This window comes from Salvia hispanica, chromosome 2 (assembly GCF_029641045.1).
Source record: "Salvia hispanica isolate PSC_SH4W2 chromosome 2, Shi_PSC_v1, whole genome shotgun sequence".
In the NCBI taxonomy this organism is placed as follows: Eukaryota; Viridiplantae; Streptophyta; class Magnoliopsida; order Lamiales; family Lamiaceae; genus Salvia; species Salvia hispanica.
In genome coordinates, this window is record NC_142693.1 from 30,892,049 (window position 1) to 30,908,883 (window position 16,835).

Below are 16,835 nucleotides of genomic sequence, written 5' to 3' on the forward strand. Positions count from 1 at the left end.
TATTCTTTCAAATTCTCATTTCCCCATATTTCAAAAATTTTGAACTTTCATTTTTCTTGCTTAGGATTTCTGCGATTTGGAGGTGTTTTTGTTGCCCATGGTTAGCCCAACTTCACATTTTCCAATTATTTGAAGGTATAAGTTTATTTATTAGCTATTCTTCCAAATTCTCATTTTCCCACATTTTAAAAATTTTGAACTTTCACTTTTCTTGTCTAGGATTTCTGCGATTTGGAGGTATTTTAGCTGCCCATGGTCAGCTCAACTTGACATTTTTTCCAATTATTTAAAGGTACAACTTTTTTTTGTTAACTATTCTTCAAAATTTGTGGCTAATTAATTCTAAATATTTTTATACTTGATTTGATTTATATTATTATATTTGTGTGATAGATAGTGAAATGAATAAAATTCCGGGAAGAGAATGGATGTATGAGAGAAAATTTTCTAGTGGAGAATTGAATCTGGAATTTATTGATGGATTAGATAAGTTTATAAGTTTTGCTATGCAACATCCCTCGAGAATGGATGGTTTGAAAATTAGATGTCCATGCTTACGCTGTAATAACAAAAATTTTTATCATCCGGACACGGTGAAGGAGCATCTTGTGAAAAAGGGATTTACTCGAAATTATTATGATTGGAGATTTCATTGTGATTTTGAAGCGTCATCTTATGATGTTGAAGCGTCCTCCAGCTCAGGAGATAGAATCCATGCATTGTGATCCTCCATTGAATTCTTACCAACATATGGTGCACAATGCATGGGGACAATCAAGTGCGTATGAGCATTGGCAACATGTTCCGCCTACATACATGCCAGAGCCCCCCATAAATGAGTCGCTGCATTTCTACAATTTGTTGGAAGCGTCTAAGTCTGATTTGTGGGCAGGATGTGATTATTCTGAGTTGTCAACAAATGCTCGAATAATGACTATGAAGGCCGAACATCGAATGTCTCAACGAGCTGTTGACGAATTGTGTCAGTTTATGGAGGAGCGTCTGCCAAAACCAAATCGTATGCCTAACAGTTTCTACAAGTGCAAGAAACAAATGCAGACTTTAGATATGCCTCATCTGAAGATACATTGTTGCATGAAAGGGTGTATGATCTATTGGGGAGAAGACGAGAATAGGACCGAATGCAAAGTTTGTGGTCAGGCTAGATTCAAGGACAATGGTAGCAGTCCATTCAAGGAGATGTATTATTTTCCTCTGGGCCCAAGATTAAGACGATTGTATGCGTCTGAAGTTACAGCTCAATCCATGCGATGGCACGCAGAGCACGCCTAGACTCCAGGAGAGATGCGTCATCCGGCAGATTCTTTAGCCTGGAAAACTTTTGACAAGACACATCCATTATTTGCTTCTGAATCAAGAAATGTCAGGTTGGCACTTAGCACAGATGGATTTCAACCATTCGGGCAAAGTGGTTCACAATACTCATTATGGCCAGTAATTTTAACCCCATACAATTTGCCACCGTGGATGTGCATGAAAAATCCATACATGTTCCTCACTGTGATAGTGCCAGGTCCGAAGAATCCCAAACAGAATATTGATGTGTTTCTACAACCCCTGATCGCAGAGCTCAACGATTTGTGGACTGAAGGAATTCCAGCATATGATATATCAAGAAAACAAAATTTTCAGCTACACGCAGCGTTGATGTGGACTACCAGTGACTTCCCTGCATATTCAATGTTGTCGGGGTGGAGCACATCTGGACATCGTGCATGTCCATATTGTATGGAGGACTCACAAGCTTTCTCCTTGAAGCATGGACGAAAAACCACTTGGTTTGATTGTCATAGGAGGTTTCTCAATAGAAATCATCGGTTTCGTAGAGACAAAAAGAATTTTATAAAGAACAGAACCGAACATTCTGGTCCTCCTTCGATCTTAAGCGGAGAGGAGATACTTGATAACTTGGAACAGTTTGAATTCAAGAGAGTGTTTGATGAAGGTGCAGAAACATCAAATTCTGAGTTGAGCAAGATTTTTGGATGGAATAAACGAAGCATATTTTGGGATCTTCCATATTGGAAGACAAATTTGATTCGTCATAATCTAGATGTGATGCACATAGAAAAAAATGTTTTTGACAATATCTTCAATACCATCATGAATGTGGAAGGCAAGACGAAAGATAATCCTAATGCAAGAAGAGATTTGGAAGAGCTTGGGATACGACCTGAACTTTGGCCATATGAAGGGAAATATCATAAGGCAAATTTCACACTTGACAAAAAAAGCATGAAATTATTGCTCAAGTGGCTCAACATTTTGAAATTCCCAGATGGTTATGTTTCTAACCTGTCAAGATGCATTGATATGAAGAAACACAAGTTGTATGGTATGAAAAGCCACGACTGTCATGTGTTTATGCAAAGATTGCTACCGATTGGACTTCGTGAGTTACTTCCACACGCTATATGGGAACCTCTGACAGAGTTGAGCAATTTCTTTAGAGATCTCACTGCTACAGTGATAAGAGATGTTGATATGGAAAAGTACAGTGAGTCGATTGTAGTTACCTTATGCAAGCTCGAGATGATATTTCACCCGTCTTTTTTTGACTCCATGGAGCATCTTCCGGTCCACTTAGCATATGAGGCATTGATCGCAGGACCGGTGCATTTCCGATGGATGTATCCGTTTGAACGGTATATGCGCAGGTTGAAGTTGAGTGTAAAGAATAAGGCTGCTGTGGAAGCATCGATATGTAATGCATATTTGGCTGAGGAATCATCTCATTTTTGCACTCATTACTTCGAGTCACATGTCCGTTGCCGCAGTAGAGATGTTCCTCGTAATGACGACGGAGGGAGATCTACTCACCCTAAAGATATGCTTCAGATTTTTACATATGATACCAGATGTGTTGGAAAGGGACGGACACGATTCTTGTCAGAAATCGAGTACAAAGCTGCACATACTTACATATTGCTTAAAACACAGGAAGCAAAGGAGTTTGAGTTGTAAGTTTGATTTCCTTAATTATCAATTATTGAACTACCTATATACTACTTAGTTAATGATTTTTTAATATAACAGCATGTTCGTTGTTCGTTGAGCAATTGCGCGAGTGTTTTCCAGGAATAACACTGCCCCAGATAGATCAAGAATTAGAAAATCACTATGCATCATGGTTTAATGAATATGTAAGTATTATATATATTTTATTTTGTACATGTTAAATTGTCAAAAAGATGTTAATTTACTCACTACTTAGTGTTCGGTATACAGGGCCAAAATAACTTGCCTCGCGATAGTCATATGTACTATTTGTCACAGGGACCATTGATCCGGGTCACAAGTTATAATGCTTGTATTGTCAATGGATATAAATTCCACACGGACTCTTATGTAAAGAGCAAATCCACCGTCAACAGTGGGGTGTGCATGACTTCTACGGCATTTTAAAAGAAGTTTTGGAGGTGGAATACCGTGCGAGACCAATAAAGAAAGTTATCTTATTCAATTGTGTATGGTATAATCCGGCTCCACCTCCACGCGGTGGTACAATTATTCATCCGAAGTACAAAATTACAGAAGTGAATATTATGAAAGAGTACCCGAAATATGATCCCTTCGTCTTAGCCAAACAAGCATCTCAAGTTTATTTTGTACCTTTTCCAAGCAAGACAAAAGACAAAGCGAACTGGCGAGCAGTGTTCAAGGTTCGAGCAAAGAAATTTGATTCTAGTTACACCACCATGAAAGAGGCAGCAGAAGATACGGCTTTCCAAGAAGATGAAGTGGAAGTTCACGAAATTTCTGATGATGTGCAATTCATCGATCTTTCACATCGTGATCCTAGTGGTGCAATGATTCCAATTTTAAGAGAGAAGAAGAAGAAGAAGAAGAAGAAGAAGAAGATGATGATGATAATGATGGTGATGATGGTGATTATGTAGATTATGATGATGATGATGAGGAGGAGTGACGATTCCAATTTTAAGAGAGGTTTGTGATTTTATGAATAATTTGGTTAATATTTGTTGCTTTGTTGAATTTAACCCATCATTTTTATTTAGGGATATGATATCTGTATGATCTGATTTTAATTAGGGATGTAGACTTTGTGTATTAGAAAAAGATGAATGGTCCTAATTCTCATTTATAGAGATGTTAATTTGCCGCCTAATCACTTAATCACTAATTTTCATTTATAGAGATGTTAATTTGCCGCCTAATCACTTAATCACTAATTTTCATTTATAGAAAGATGAATTAGGATTATCTTTTATAATTTTTTATACATTTTTATAATTTCTGAAATTATAAAATAATTTCCAGCAGATTAGCTACTTCTCACTTAATTACTTTTCACTTTTCACTTTTCACTTTTGTAGAACCGACCTAAATTCTCGCCGCCTGTGAGCACAGCCTCCAGCCACCGATCAGCCGCCGACCAATTCTCTCCGCCGCCAACCACCAGCCAGTCTCTCTCTCTCTCAAGATCGCTAGAAGTAAGATCGCTAAAAAGCTATGTTTTCCTCTTCCTTTTTTTCTGAAATTTTTGTTCGATTGTATCACAGTTGAGCAATGAATGCTATATTTTAGTTCATCTAGCAATGCATGCTATTGTTTTAATCATCGGACTGATTTGCATACTTAGGTGTTTAATTTTACTTTTTCAATTTTACTTGTTTCAATTTTACTGTTTCAATTTTAATCATCTCCTTCACCTCCGAGTGTGTGTTTCTGTGTGATAAATGGCGTCGACTACAGCTCAACTTGCCAAGTCTATGCCGATTTCTTGCTCCATATGTAATCTCTTCGCCGAAATGTGCTTTTTCTTAGATATGTTATTTTTTTCTCTTTCTGTGTGCGTGCTTTCGACTACAGCACACTGCCACTGATTCTCATTTCTCCCCTAATTCTCAGTGGAGGTACTTATTGTTGCTTATAAACTAGTAGTAATATGTGATGCTTAAAGCATTCCTTACTCCACAAATTAACACGGATGGAATTATCGATAGATTTTAGCCGCTCGAGTTTTCATTTTTCTTTGCTTTCATATTCACATAAAGCATGTCTGTGTTTGAATTAGATCTTATGCATCAATTTTGTGTATTTGTATTTTCTCGGATTTCTAATTTTGTTTTGGATGATTACTGATTTTGCAGGTAAGAAGGATCGATCGTTTCTCTATGGGGCTTGCAGTGGAGTGGTAATTATCACTTTACGTACTCTAGACGTTTGTGTATTTGCATTCTGATCGCTCCTATTTCTTGCTCCTATTTCTAATCTGAAGTATGCTTGGTGAGAAACAGAAAGTTAAATCTGATAAATTGATGGAATATAGTAACTATTTATGTATGCAAAAATATGTTTTAAGGTATGCTAATACGATGAATATACTTGTTCCAGCCCTTAACAATATTCCTACAGCTTGCAACTCTTGAAAGCTTGCTAATGTTTGTGCGATGGTGATGAGACTCGAAAATAACAAATAACATGATTTGGTGTAGGTTTATAGAATTTGACGTTGAATCTTTAATATGAAAATGATATATCATCTAAGTTTTGCTAAAGTTAACTCATCCATTGCATTTGCTTGGCAGCACATATTCTGACTTGAGTTTGTCTGCCAAAGAAGATAGCCCACAGCCTGCAGGGGAGCAGTTCTTACATCTGCACCCTCAGCCCGGTTGCATCATCGGTTGCAGGTCATACATATCTTATAAAAGGTGTTGGCCATATTCCAAGGTAGCATTGTTTGTTTGTATTGGTTTGGTGGCTTTGTAAGTTGAATGATGGCAGATGTATGATTTAGCATCTTGTTTAAGGTAGGAGCTTAACTTTTCTAGTTTATTTCGCCCATTGACAAGAAATTAATCATGGAAAGGAATGAATTTCCTTCCTAGGGTAGATGACTGTGGTGATTATGTGCTGAATTGTTGAATAGTTTAATAAGTTGTGATCTTAATTAAATGTGTGACTTCTTGTTTATTTTTTTAGCAGCTCTGCATTGTGCCTTCTTGTTTATTTTTTAGGGTAGGCTAAAATGTCTTATTTAATTGCATAATTAGAGCAGGGAAAGTGATTCTTTTCATGCCCATGAATCACTTCTCGTATGTCAGTTTTTCCACTAGTATTTGATAGCTCGATGTACACATATTATCATTTTTCAATGGAGAGCCTAGAGATAGTATAACTAAAGTTAACTCATCCATTGCATTTACTTAGCAGCACATGTTCTGAGTTGAGTTTGTCTGCCAAAGAAGATAGCCTATAGCCTGCAGTGGAGCAGTTCTTATATCTGCACCCTCAGCCCAGTTGCATCATCGGCTCCCTCTCCAGTTTAAAAGACAAATACAGGTAACCAACCTATTATAGTCCTTGAAACCTTTGTTAAGAATACTGCAGCAGCAGCCCCGGTATTACTTGAACAACTTCAACCGAATGAAACTGCATTCTTAGATAATAGAGCACCTGCTGGAGCTAAAAATTTTGATTGGTGTGATTTATTAGATGATTGATATTTTGTCTTGGTTTGAGAGAAACATACTCACATGATATAGATTACTTCTTTCCTTGATGGTAACCTGATCAACTTGATCAGATTTTTCTATCTTGTAGGCGTGTTGGTGGTGAAAATGCCCCGTGGAGGATTTACAGGACGCAAAGCCTCAGCCTCCATTGGCCCTCCAGCTCGGGTAGGGAACACGACTCAGCTACATGAAACGTTGGGTCTTTTCGATGTTGAGCTACAGGATGCAGGGCCTCAAACCCTATTGAATTTATTTGATGATGATGAGGAAGAAAATAATGTCGAAGGGGAAGAAGGGGAGAGAAATAATACAATGAGGGATCATGCTTCACCTACACATGATCAAGAGGGTCGTGTATACATACAACTCAGGGATGGAGAGTAAGTGGTTAGCTAATTTTATACATTTTTTATAATTTTTTGAAGTTACTAAACCTATAGTGATTTGCAGTTTGATCCCTTCGAGATTTGTGGCAAACGTATTACACGATTGTTTTCAGAATATAGTACTCCCACATGCGTTCTATCAAAGCAAACGTATTACACGAGAGTTGGCTACCCTTTTCTGCAACTTAGAAGCTTTTCTTTTGCAGCAAAGCAAAGGAATAAAATTAGTAGCACACTCTATCCTATTAGTACTATATATAGGTGGCCATCAACCTACACAGTAAGCTTGTTGGTTTTGCACACAAATTTAAAGGCTTTGATGAACTTTTGATGGCTGCCTTTTTATGCAAGTTTGATGTGCTACACCTACATTCTTCTAAGTTAATTCAATTTGTATTATTCCATGCCCCTTTGCTTTGATCATGATGCTTCACTCCCTTCAATGTCAAACTCAACCTACTTTACTCAACATGAATTTATCATATTCCATGATATTCTTTATTTATTTCTCCTCTATTATTGTAGGAAGTCTTATGCATTTCTAGTTCAGATTTTGTTGGCAGTGTTGGACTTTGATACTGTCTAAATTGATTTGTTTGCTTGTTTAAAGGGGAGAGTTAGTGTAACACTCCGAATTTCCGAACCCTAATTTTAGATCCCTAGAATTTATTATTGATGACGTGGAAGATGTGAATTATTTGATAAGTGAATTTATTGCATGAGTTTCTTTGACCGGGAAGTTTGAAAAGTCAAATTTGTTGACTATGTGATGTGGCATGTGATTTATTAAATTATGAGTTGAATTAATTGTTTAAGGGTGAGTGAGAATATTGGAGAAAATTTCCATAAATACTAGCCAATCAATTCTTGAGATTTTCGACCCCCTTGACTTTTGAAGAAGAAATTCTATTTTTCCGGATTTAATTTAATTCTTGGGATATTTATCCAAATTAAATCCAAGACCCAATTATTCCTTATTTTAATGGGAAAATCGACACCCCCTTATTTAATAGTGATTTTCGAAAATCACCATGTTAGGAAGGAAATAATATTTTGCTTATTTTATTGATTCCTTATTTGATCTCCTTCCATACCTAGAATTTAAAATATTCTATCAAATCTTTTCATACCTCAAGAGATCTTGCCATACCTTATTTTAGTTATTATTATAAAATCCATTCCCTTATTTAAGAGGCTAAATACACGCCTAGTTCCATTCTCCAATGGGAGGATTCTTTAATTTTATTTTGCTCCGTGATATTTTATTCTACTCCGTAAAATATACCAAAACAAAATCTTGGCTAAATAATTAGCCTAATTTTCGAAAATATCATGAATTATGCCTTGGAGTCTATTTTTGTTATTCCTTCTTCCCTACTCCACAATATTGTTTTATTGTGTAGATTAAAATCTTACCAAATATTCTATTCTATTTACCTAAAGATCTTGTTGAGCACTATAAATAACAGGACTCCTAAACCCTAGCCCCCATATTTTCGTCCCCTCCCTCTCAACTCTCTCCTTCAATTTTCTTCTACTTTACTCCATTAATCCTTCATCCTTTGAGAAGAAATTGAAGTTTGATCTAAGAATTTTCGAAGAACCAAGTCTTTACTTACTTTCTACCGATCGTTTTTCTCAAAAAGGTATTCTTATATTAATCTTCTTCCTTCTACTGGATTCCTCCTCTTTCTAACCGATTAATCGGTCTTCTTGAACCCTCATGCATCTTGGTTGAGTGAAAGTGGGATAAAAGGGATATGGGAATAATACTACATGTGTGTGGCGTGTGTATGTGTGGCGTGCGCGTGTGTGTGCGTGTTGTGTGTGTGTGTTGTGTTGGTGTAGTGTGTGTTTGATGGCTAAATATCCTTGTGTGACATATGTTGATCTAGAGTTGAGATGCGAATGGAACTTGTTTGATAAACATAATCTTGATTGATTAGTAATGTTAAGAAAAATCGATGGGAAAAGGGAAAGGTATTGAGACATGCATGAGTAAGAGTTGTGTTGGACCTAATTTGTGATATGTGTCTATGTGATTAAAAAGGTGAAACCTCGGTTGCGAAACCGGATAACGGAAAGGTGAAACTACTTGAAATCTAAGCAGTCGAGGTGGGCTTTATTCTTAAACTCTTTTACTTCTTGCAAAAATATTTATTGGTGTTATAAGGGTGGTTTAATTGTTATGCAATGCCTATGTTTGTTTTATTGTGATATTGTGCGCTTGAAGCCTAGTTTGTGAGTTCGCTCCATTGGGCTAAGGCTGTGGATATGTTATACGAATTCGGGTCTGAGTACGGGCCGCAAACCCTACCAGGCTGTGTACACGAGGGGATCGTGAGCCGTCCTTGCTAGTCGGCCGGTCTCGTGGGCGAAAAGTGTGGCCGCACTTTCGTCGCACCATGGATATGATTGAGATTGTGGAATTTGATGAGAAAATGGGAGATCTTTGATTGGCCAATCTATGAAAATATTTTTTGATACTCGATGATATTTTTGTTTTGATAAAATTTAAAACTCGAGTACACTTGGTAAGGGTGGCATAACTTATAAAATGTTTTGGCAACGAGCTCACTGAGTATTTCAAAATACTCAGCCCTGCATGTGTTTTCCTTATGTGCAGGTTGAATGGCGACGAGCGGTGGCGGGTGTTGACCTCATTAATTAACTAAGACGGTTGTTCTGAACACTGAGTGTAGTCGTGTCTCCATACATGGCTCCACTACTCTTGGTCTTTTCCGCTGAATTCTTGACACATTCTAGTACTCTTTGATTACTTTGAGTTTGCCCCTTTTGAGTTAGAAGTTTGAGACTTGTTGTGGTTCTGTTGACTCATGTTGAACCCCTTCTGATTTCGATCACGTTTTATGATATTTATCCTTCATTTATTCCTCTTGACTAAATCGTTGACTTAGGGCTTGTTAGTTCGTTTAATGCCTTAGTCGAACCTCTTTTATTGAAACCCTAGGCTTTATTCTCAGTGCTTTGAAGTCCGTTTTGGTAGCAGCCCCCGTATTTATTGTACCATAGAATTCTGGGCTGTTACAGTTAGTGCAAGGGCAGCTGTATTACGGGCCAACGGGATGGAAGTTCCAGATTTAGATGTCATTTACTTTGAGCTGTTTGGGAAGCTAAACAAGAGAAAACAAATTTCTGGAGCCGGACAAGCAACAAGAATCTATTTCCCTAATGCTGGCAGTTCGTCCATTGGTGGCTCAGTTGGAGTTAGCGCGGAAGAGGTGCAGCGACAGGTACAAGAAATGCGAGAGCAAGTCACTATCGAGGTGCGCGAGGACATGGAGAAAAAATACGAGGCGTCGGTCGAGGACTTGGAGAAGAAACATGAGGCTTTGGTCGCTGATATAGAAAGGAAAAATGCGGCGAAACATGCCGAGTTAGTGAGGAAATGCGCTCGGATTTTGAGAGAAAGAATGAGAGGGTGTTACAACAAATGATGCGCCTTAGTGAACAAGTTAAGCAAATGAGAAGTGAAAAATAGGTATAGTCTTGTAAATTATAGTCTAAGACACTATTATTACTTTTATGAAACTTCTGAGTTTTGTTACTTTTTATTTCATTTTATTATGTTTTATTTAATAAATTATCCAGGTAATAATTTGTAAAAAAAATAATATTAGTATTTATAATAAAATACTGATTGCTAGCACTTTTTGTGCTAGCAAATATGTCGAAATTCCTAAATGCAGACCGCAAATTTTCTAGCACCTTGAAGATTTGCAAATTTTCTAGCACAATGGAGGTTTCCCCGAATTTCTAGCACAATGGAGGCACTCACAACTTTGCTAGCACAATGAAGGTTTCCCCAATTTTCTAGCACAATGGAGGCACTCACAACTTTGCTAGCACAATGGAGGCACTCGCAAATTTGCGAGCACAATGTAGCAAGGCCGGACTTCGCCTTATTTCTAGCACAATGGTGCTCGCAAATAAACAGTGCTCGCAAAAGTCGTCACAAATTTGCGACGAGGGGTATATCTAGCACACGAGGTGCTCGAAAAGTGCTAGCAAGATGAGCTGTTGCTAGCACAATTGTAAGCTGTTTGCGAGCACAATGGTGCTAGCAAATGAGCGCATTTTTTTAGTGAAAGTAGTGGAATTCCAAATATTCACACTTCACACATGACACACGTTTCACACACGACACATATTTCACACACTACACACATTTCGCACACTACACACAATTTCACACACTATACACATTTCACACAATTTCACACACTATACACATTTCACACACTACACACATTTCACGCACTACACACACTACATGTATTTCACACGTTTCACACATTTCATACACCACACAATTTCACACACTACACATTTCTCATACTTCACACACTTCATACACTACACACACTACACATATTTCACACACTACACACACTAGTGTGTGAAATTTGTGTAGTGTGTGTAGTGAGTGAAGTGTGTGTAGTCAGTGTGTGTAGTGTGTGAAATGTAAAATTTGTGTAGTGTGTGTAGTGAGTGAAGTGTGGGTAGTCAATAGTGTGTGAAGTGTGTGAAGTGTGTGTAGTGTGTGAAGTGTGTGTAGTGTGTGAAATGTGTGTAGTATGTGAAATGTGTAATGTCTGAAGTGTGTAGTGTGTGAAGTGTGTGTAGTGTATGAAATGTGTGTGTGTATGAAATACGTGAAATATGTGTAATGTGTGGAGTGTGTGTTGTGTGAAATATGTGAAATGTGTGTAGTGTGTGAAATGTGTGAAATATGTGAAATGTGTGTAGTGTGTGAAATTGTGTAGTGTATGTAATACGTGAAATGTGTGGAGTGTGTGAAATGTGTGGAGTGTCTGTAGTGTGTGAAATTGTGTGAAATGCGTGTAATGTGTGAAGTTGTGCAGTGTGTGAAGTGTGTGTAGTGTGTGAAATATGTGAAATGTGTGTGAAGTATGTTAAATGTGTGTAGTGTGTGAAATATGTGTAAAATGTGTGTAGTGTGTGAAATAAGTGGAATGTGTGAAGTGTGTGTATATTTATCAAACATGTCAATTCAATTTCATATCAATTCTCATTTTATCAAACATAGGATTTGGAATTTAATTATAATTCAATTCCTTCCAATTCAGTTCCATAGAATTCTAATTTCAATTCAATTCCAATTTCGTGTACCTAGCGGAGCCGGTTTTTGAGCGGTTTAATTTTTGGCAAATTTTAAATGGGACAAACTTTTGGATACAGATGAAAATGGAAAAATAGGACAGAGTTCCAAGGGCTTCCAAGGGCAAATGGACTAGTTCCGTTTCGCCCAGCTCGGTCGTTTCCCTGGATTAAAGAATATGTCTGCAAGGGTTCCATTGCTCATGTACTCAAACACCAACAGTTTGCTGTCTCCGTTGAAGCAGTAACCTAGGAGCCGGACTAGGTGCCTACAATACATCTTCCCAATCGTCGTCAACTCTGTCTTGAAGGCATTTGTTGACTCAGACAAATGCTTGAATGTGAACACTTGCAATGATATGCCCTCGACAAAGTTGTCTCCTTTTTCCTTACCAATCTTGTTGTAATCCTTTTTGGCGAACAAAGATCACAGAAATTGACAACGCCAAGACACCTATAGACATGAGAACAATACTGGTGATGAGGATGTTAAAACGCCGCTCTTTCTTGATGATGATTTTCAGTTCGAAGTTTCTGCCGAATCTTATGGGAAGCCTCTGCTTTCTGCATTCGTTGTATGCATACATGGCTGCTTCGCAGTTGCAGTCGTTGAGGCATGATTTATTGTGAAATTTGGAGAATAAAAAATGCAAAAAAAATCTGTGGAAGAAGATGAAGAAACTGCCATGGACGGGAGAAAACCAGACCAGAGGAGGAAAACAGAGAAATATCTTTATTGACTATATTTTGGAAAAGTTGAATATAAATTACATTACATTGACATATATATAAGCTAGAAAAAACTGCTAAACTAGACAATTAATTTTTTTTTTCAATTTTAAGAGACATCCTCATTGCACTCACAACAGATTCAAACAATTTATTACTAATATACATTCCGCTTACAACACACTAAAGCTGAATCAAATCCTACAAGATAATTAATTCATTAACGGAGAGAGCTAGATGGCTTAAGAAAAAGAACCAAGAATAGGAGGTTCAGGAATGTCGACAATACCCTACAACATTAGCATAACGTTCTTCATTGTTGGACGAAGCGACGGCTCAAACTGCACACACCATATCCCTATCTTTACCATCCTCTTCACTTCACTCTCATCCACCGTTTCATCCCCCACGAGACTCGCAATCTTCCCCGTTGCATAACAGTCGTAAACCCATTCCTCAAGAATCGCCTCATTCTCATTCTTGCTGTAATCAACACACTTCCTACAACATATGATCTCCAGCAGCATCACCCCGAAGCTATACACATCTGCTTTCACCGTGATCGCCTGCTTTTGGAACCACTCTGGTGCAACATAGCCCTTAGTGCCTCTTATCCCAGTTATTGTATTAGTCTGATCTTGTTTCAGTAGCTTTGCCAACCCAAAATCTGATATCTTTGCACGCCAGTTATCGTCCATGAGTATGTTTTGAGGCTTTATATCGCAATGAATGATCTGCGTCTCACACTCTTGGTGCAGATACAGTATCCCTCTCGATACATCACGAGCGATCTCCATCCATTCCTCCCATTTCAGCTGTTTCTCTTGATTGAAAAGTATGTCTGCAAGGGATCCGTTGCTCATGTACTCAAGCACCAATAGTTTGTTGTCTCCATCAAAGCAGTAACCTAGGAGCCGGACTAGGTTCCTGTGATACATCTTCCCAATTGTCTTCAGCTCTGTCTGGAACTCTATCTCTCCTTGTGTGAATTCCTTCTCCAACCTCTTCACCGCCACCATTTTCTGGCCATTCTGCAAAACCCCTTTGAAAACCGTGCCAGATGCACCTCTCCCCAACTCTTCCTTGAAGCCGTTTGTCGCTTCGAACAAATGCTCGAATGTGAACACTTTCAGAGAAATGCCAACCACAAAGTTAGCTCCATCTTCGTTACTGATCTTGTTGTAGTTCTTCCTATTCTTGTGAACGAAGATCACAGAAATTAACAAGGCCAAGGAGCCTATTGACATAAGCACAATGCCGATGATTAGGAGGTCTATGCGCCGCTCTTTCTTTATGATACTTTTACGGTCGGAATCGCCTCCAGTGTCGGGTACCTCTGTATTTGTACTGAAGCGAATGAGAGCGATGTTTGAGTTTCCCTGAAACCTTCTCCCAAATCTTAACGGAAGCCTCTGCTTTCGGCATTGGTTATCTTTGAAGAATGCTGCTTCACAGTGGCCGTCATCGAGGCATGCTTTGCTGCACTCTTTTTCGCTTGACATCTTATCCAAAATCTCATATGAGCTATCCTCCCAGTCGGTGTTATCAACTCTTCTCATTTCGTACTTCAATCTATCATTAATTGTGGGACAGCCCTGCGCCGAGAAGGATCTAGAACAGCCGGCTGGGCTGTTGCCGGCCTGGACAGAGACGAAACCGGGAATACACTGACATACCGGCGCAGTATCCATGAGAATGCAGAAGGCATTGAGTCCGCATAAACCAAGGGGAGCACACTCGTCGTCCGTGGAGGACCATCTCCTGATGGTGGTGAGATTACCGAGAGAGAGAGAGTAGATGCGGAAGATTCCTCCGATGTCGAGCCTCATGAGATTGATGTATCCCTGCGTAGGGAATCCACCATTGGATATATTCTTCAGAGGCAAGCTACCGTTGAGCAGATAAAGGCGGCCGTCGCTGTCGAGGTTGAGAAAGACATTACCACCTGCTCCGTATGTGTCTGATTCATAGTAAGCGTAAGGCGCTGTGCTCGGTGTGTTGACAGTATACTGCACAAGGTTTCCGTCGTCCTGCATCTTCAGCCTGAAAATCCCTCTCCCGTAGTCGGTCTCTGAGGTGCTGGAGAAGATCTCTTCCCCGGGCGAGAGGCGCTGGCCGGGGAGGAGGGTGTTTGTCGGATGGTCGAAGCTCTGCCAGATTATTCTTGAATTTGAATCGTAGAGAACAAAGTTACCGTTGTCTAGCATTGACGCTGACGCAATGGTTAAGGAGGGGTTGATGACGTCTATGTCTTGGCCTTGCCTCCGGCGGAGGACCAGCCGGCCCTCAGGGGATAGTATAAGGGAGACGACGTCGTTGGGGACGGTCGGATCGCTGTCCCTATTTGCTGTCCAGAGGACGGTTTTGTCGGGTAGGAAGATGCCGACGGCGTAGTTGTTGACGTGTTGGGAGAAGAATCCGAAGGCGAAGATGCCGGAGGGGGAAGGCCAAGAGGAGTTGGAGGAGAGAGTGAGGGAAGAGCCTAAGGTGATGTTGGAGGATCTTATTTGAGCTTCTGCTGCTGTTGAAGCAAGAAGGAGAATCAAAATTGTGAGGATGTACATTTTTGTTTGTCAAAGTATTGGTTTGATGAAGCTACTTACCAATATAAATTGGATATTGCATTGACTTGGCCTTCCTACATTAACTAAAATGGTAAATTTAGACATTTTATAATCTATGAATAGTTATTATTGATTTAAAAAGTCAATAATTAGTTGGGGGCTTGGGGCTAATCTTTCATGTTTATTACTTAAAAGACTAATTATGGGGGAGAGATGGAAATGGAAAGATTTGAGACTTTTTTTTGACAAAGGAAGTATATTTCTTATAATTTTCAATTGTGTACATTTGGATGAATAAATGATACTATGTGAATATTTGAAAAAATAAAAATACTACTATTAAAATTGCAGAAAAGTTTACCCAATAAAAATAAAAATGTAAACGAAAACTACAACTATAAATCTAAAATAACAAATTTTTTTCTAGACTAGTGAGTAATTGAAGTATATATGCTGTATCATGCATTTGCAGGACCTGAATTTATAATAAAAATGAGCCGAATTAGTCTTGTTATACATTTAATATTCATTCATGTTTATTACGTAGACTTTGATGAGGAAGACAAGCTACGGCGTTAAAAGTTTGACAAATCTATAGTTGAATTTCCATGAAACCTTGTCCACTACTATAAATAATGTACTCCCTCCGTCCTACGTAGTTTGATCTAGTATTCCATTTTAGGTCGTCCCACATAATTTGACACACTTCATTTTTACCAGTTTTGGTAGTGGACCTCATATTCCACTAACTCATTCCTACTCACATTTTATTATAAAATTAATACTTTAAAAATAAGACTCACCTTTCACTAACTTTTTCTACTCACTTTCCATTAGATTTCTTAAAATTCGTACCGAGTCAAAGTGTCCCGAATTATGTGGGACGGAGGGAGTAATTGTTAAATACTCCCTTCCTCCGGGCCGGCACTTAAATTTTGTCGCATTTATATGTATTTTCCGAACTTTTATGTAAATGAATTAATGACACACAAGCTTATAAAATAGCTCTAGAATAGCAAGTAATCATCTAACAACCACGTAGATTTATATTATACAAATCCATCTCCACTTTTGCTTTGCCTATGAAAAAATAATTACTCATTTTGATAATTGATCCATCCCCAATTCCAAAAAACACAAAAAGTTTCGCAAAAACCATATCACAATCACCACGATTTTACGTAGAAAAGTAATCCCCACCGACAAAAACACAACATTTATAAACCACCAAAACCTAACACACTAACTCACCATTAATCCAAATTAATGAATTTCATCACACTATCTCTGCTCTCTCTCCTCTTCCTCCAAACACATGCAATAATCTTCACCATCCAAAACAAAACAAGTGCCCCTACACCCTCTGGCCCTCCTCATCCCGGGCGGGGGCCGCCGCCTCGACTCCGGCCAGACGTGGACCCTCGGCCTCCCCAACGGCTTCAAACGGCTTCAAGGAAGAGTTGGGGAGAGGAGCATCTGGCACAGTTTACAAAGGGGTTTTACAGCAGAAA

At 38.7% G+C, this 16,835-nt stretch overlaps 2 pseudogenes; one reads left to right on the top strand and one right to left on the bottom strand.

Annotated features, from left to right (window-relative positions):
* Positions 1-401: 401 nt before the first annotated feature.
* On the top strand, positions 402-10,347 carry LOC125206203 (uncharacterized; annotated as a pseudogene).
* Positions 10,348-12,786: 2,439 nt separating this feature from the next.
* On the bottom strand, positions 12,787-15,354 carry LOC125192393 (G-type lectin S-receptor-like serine/threonine-protein kinase LECRK2; annotated as a pseudogene).
* Positions 15,355-16,835: the final 1,481 nt, after the last annotated feature.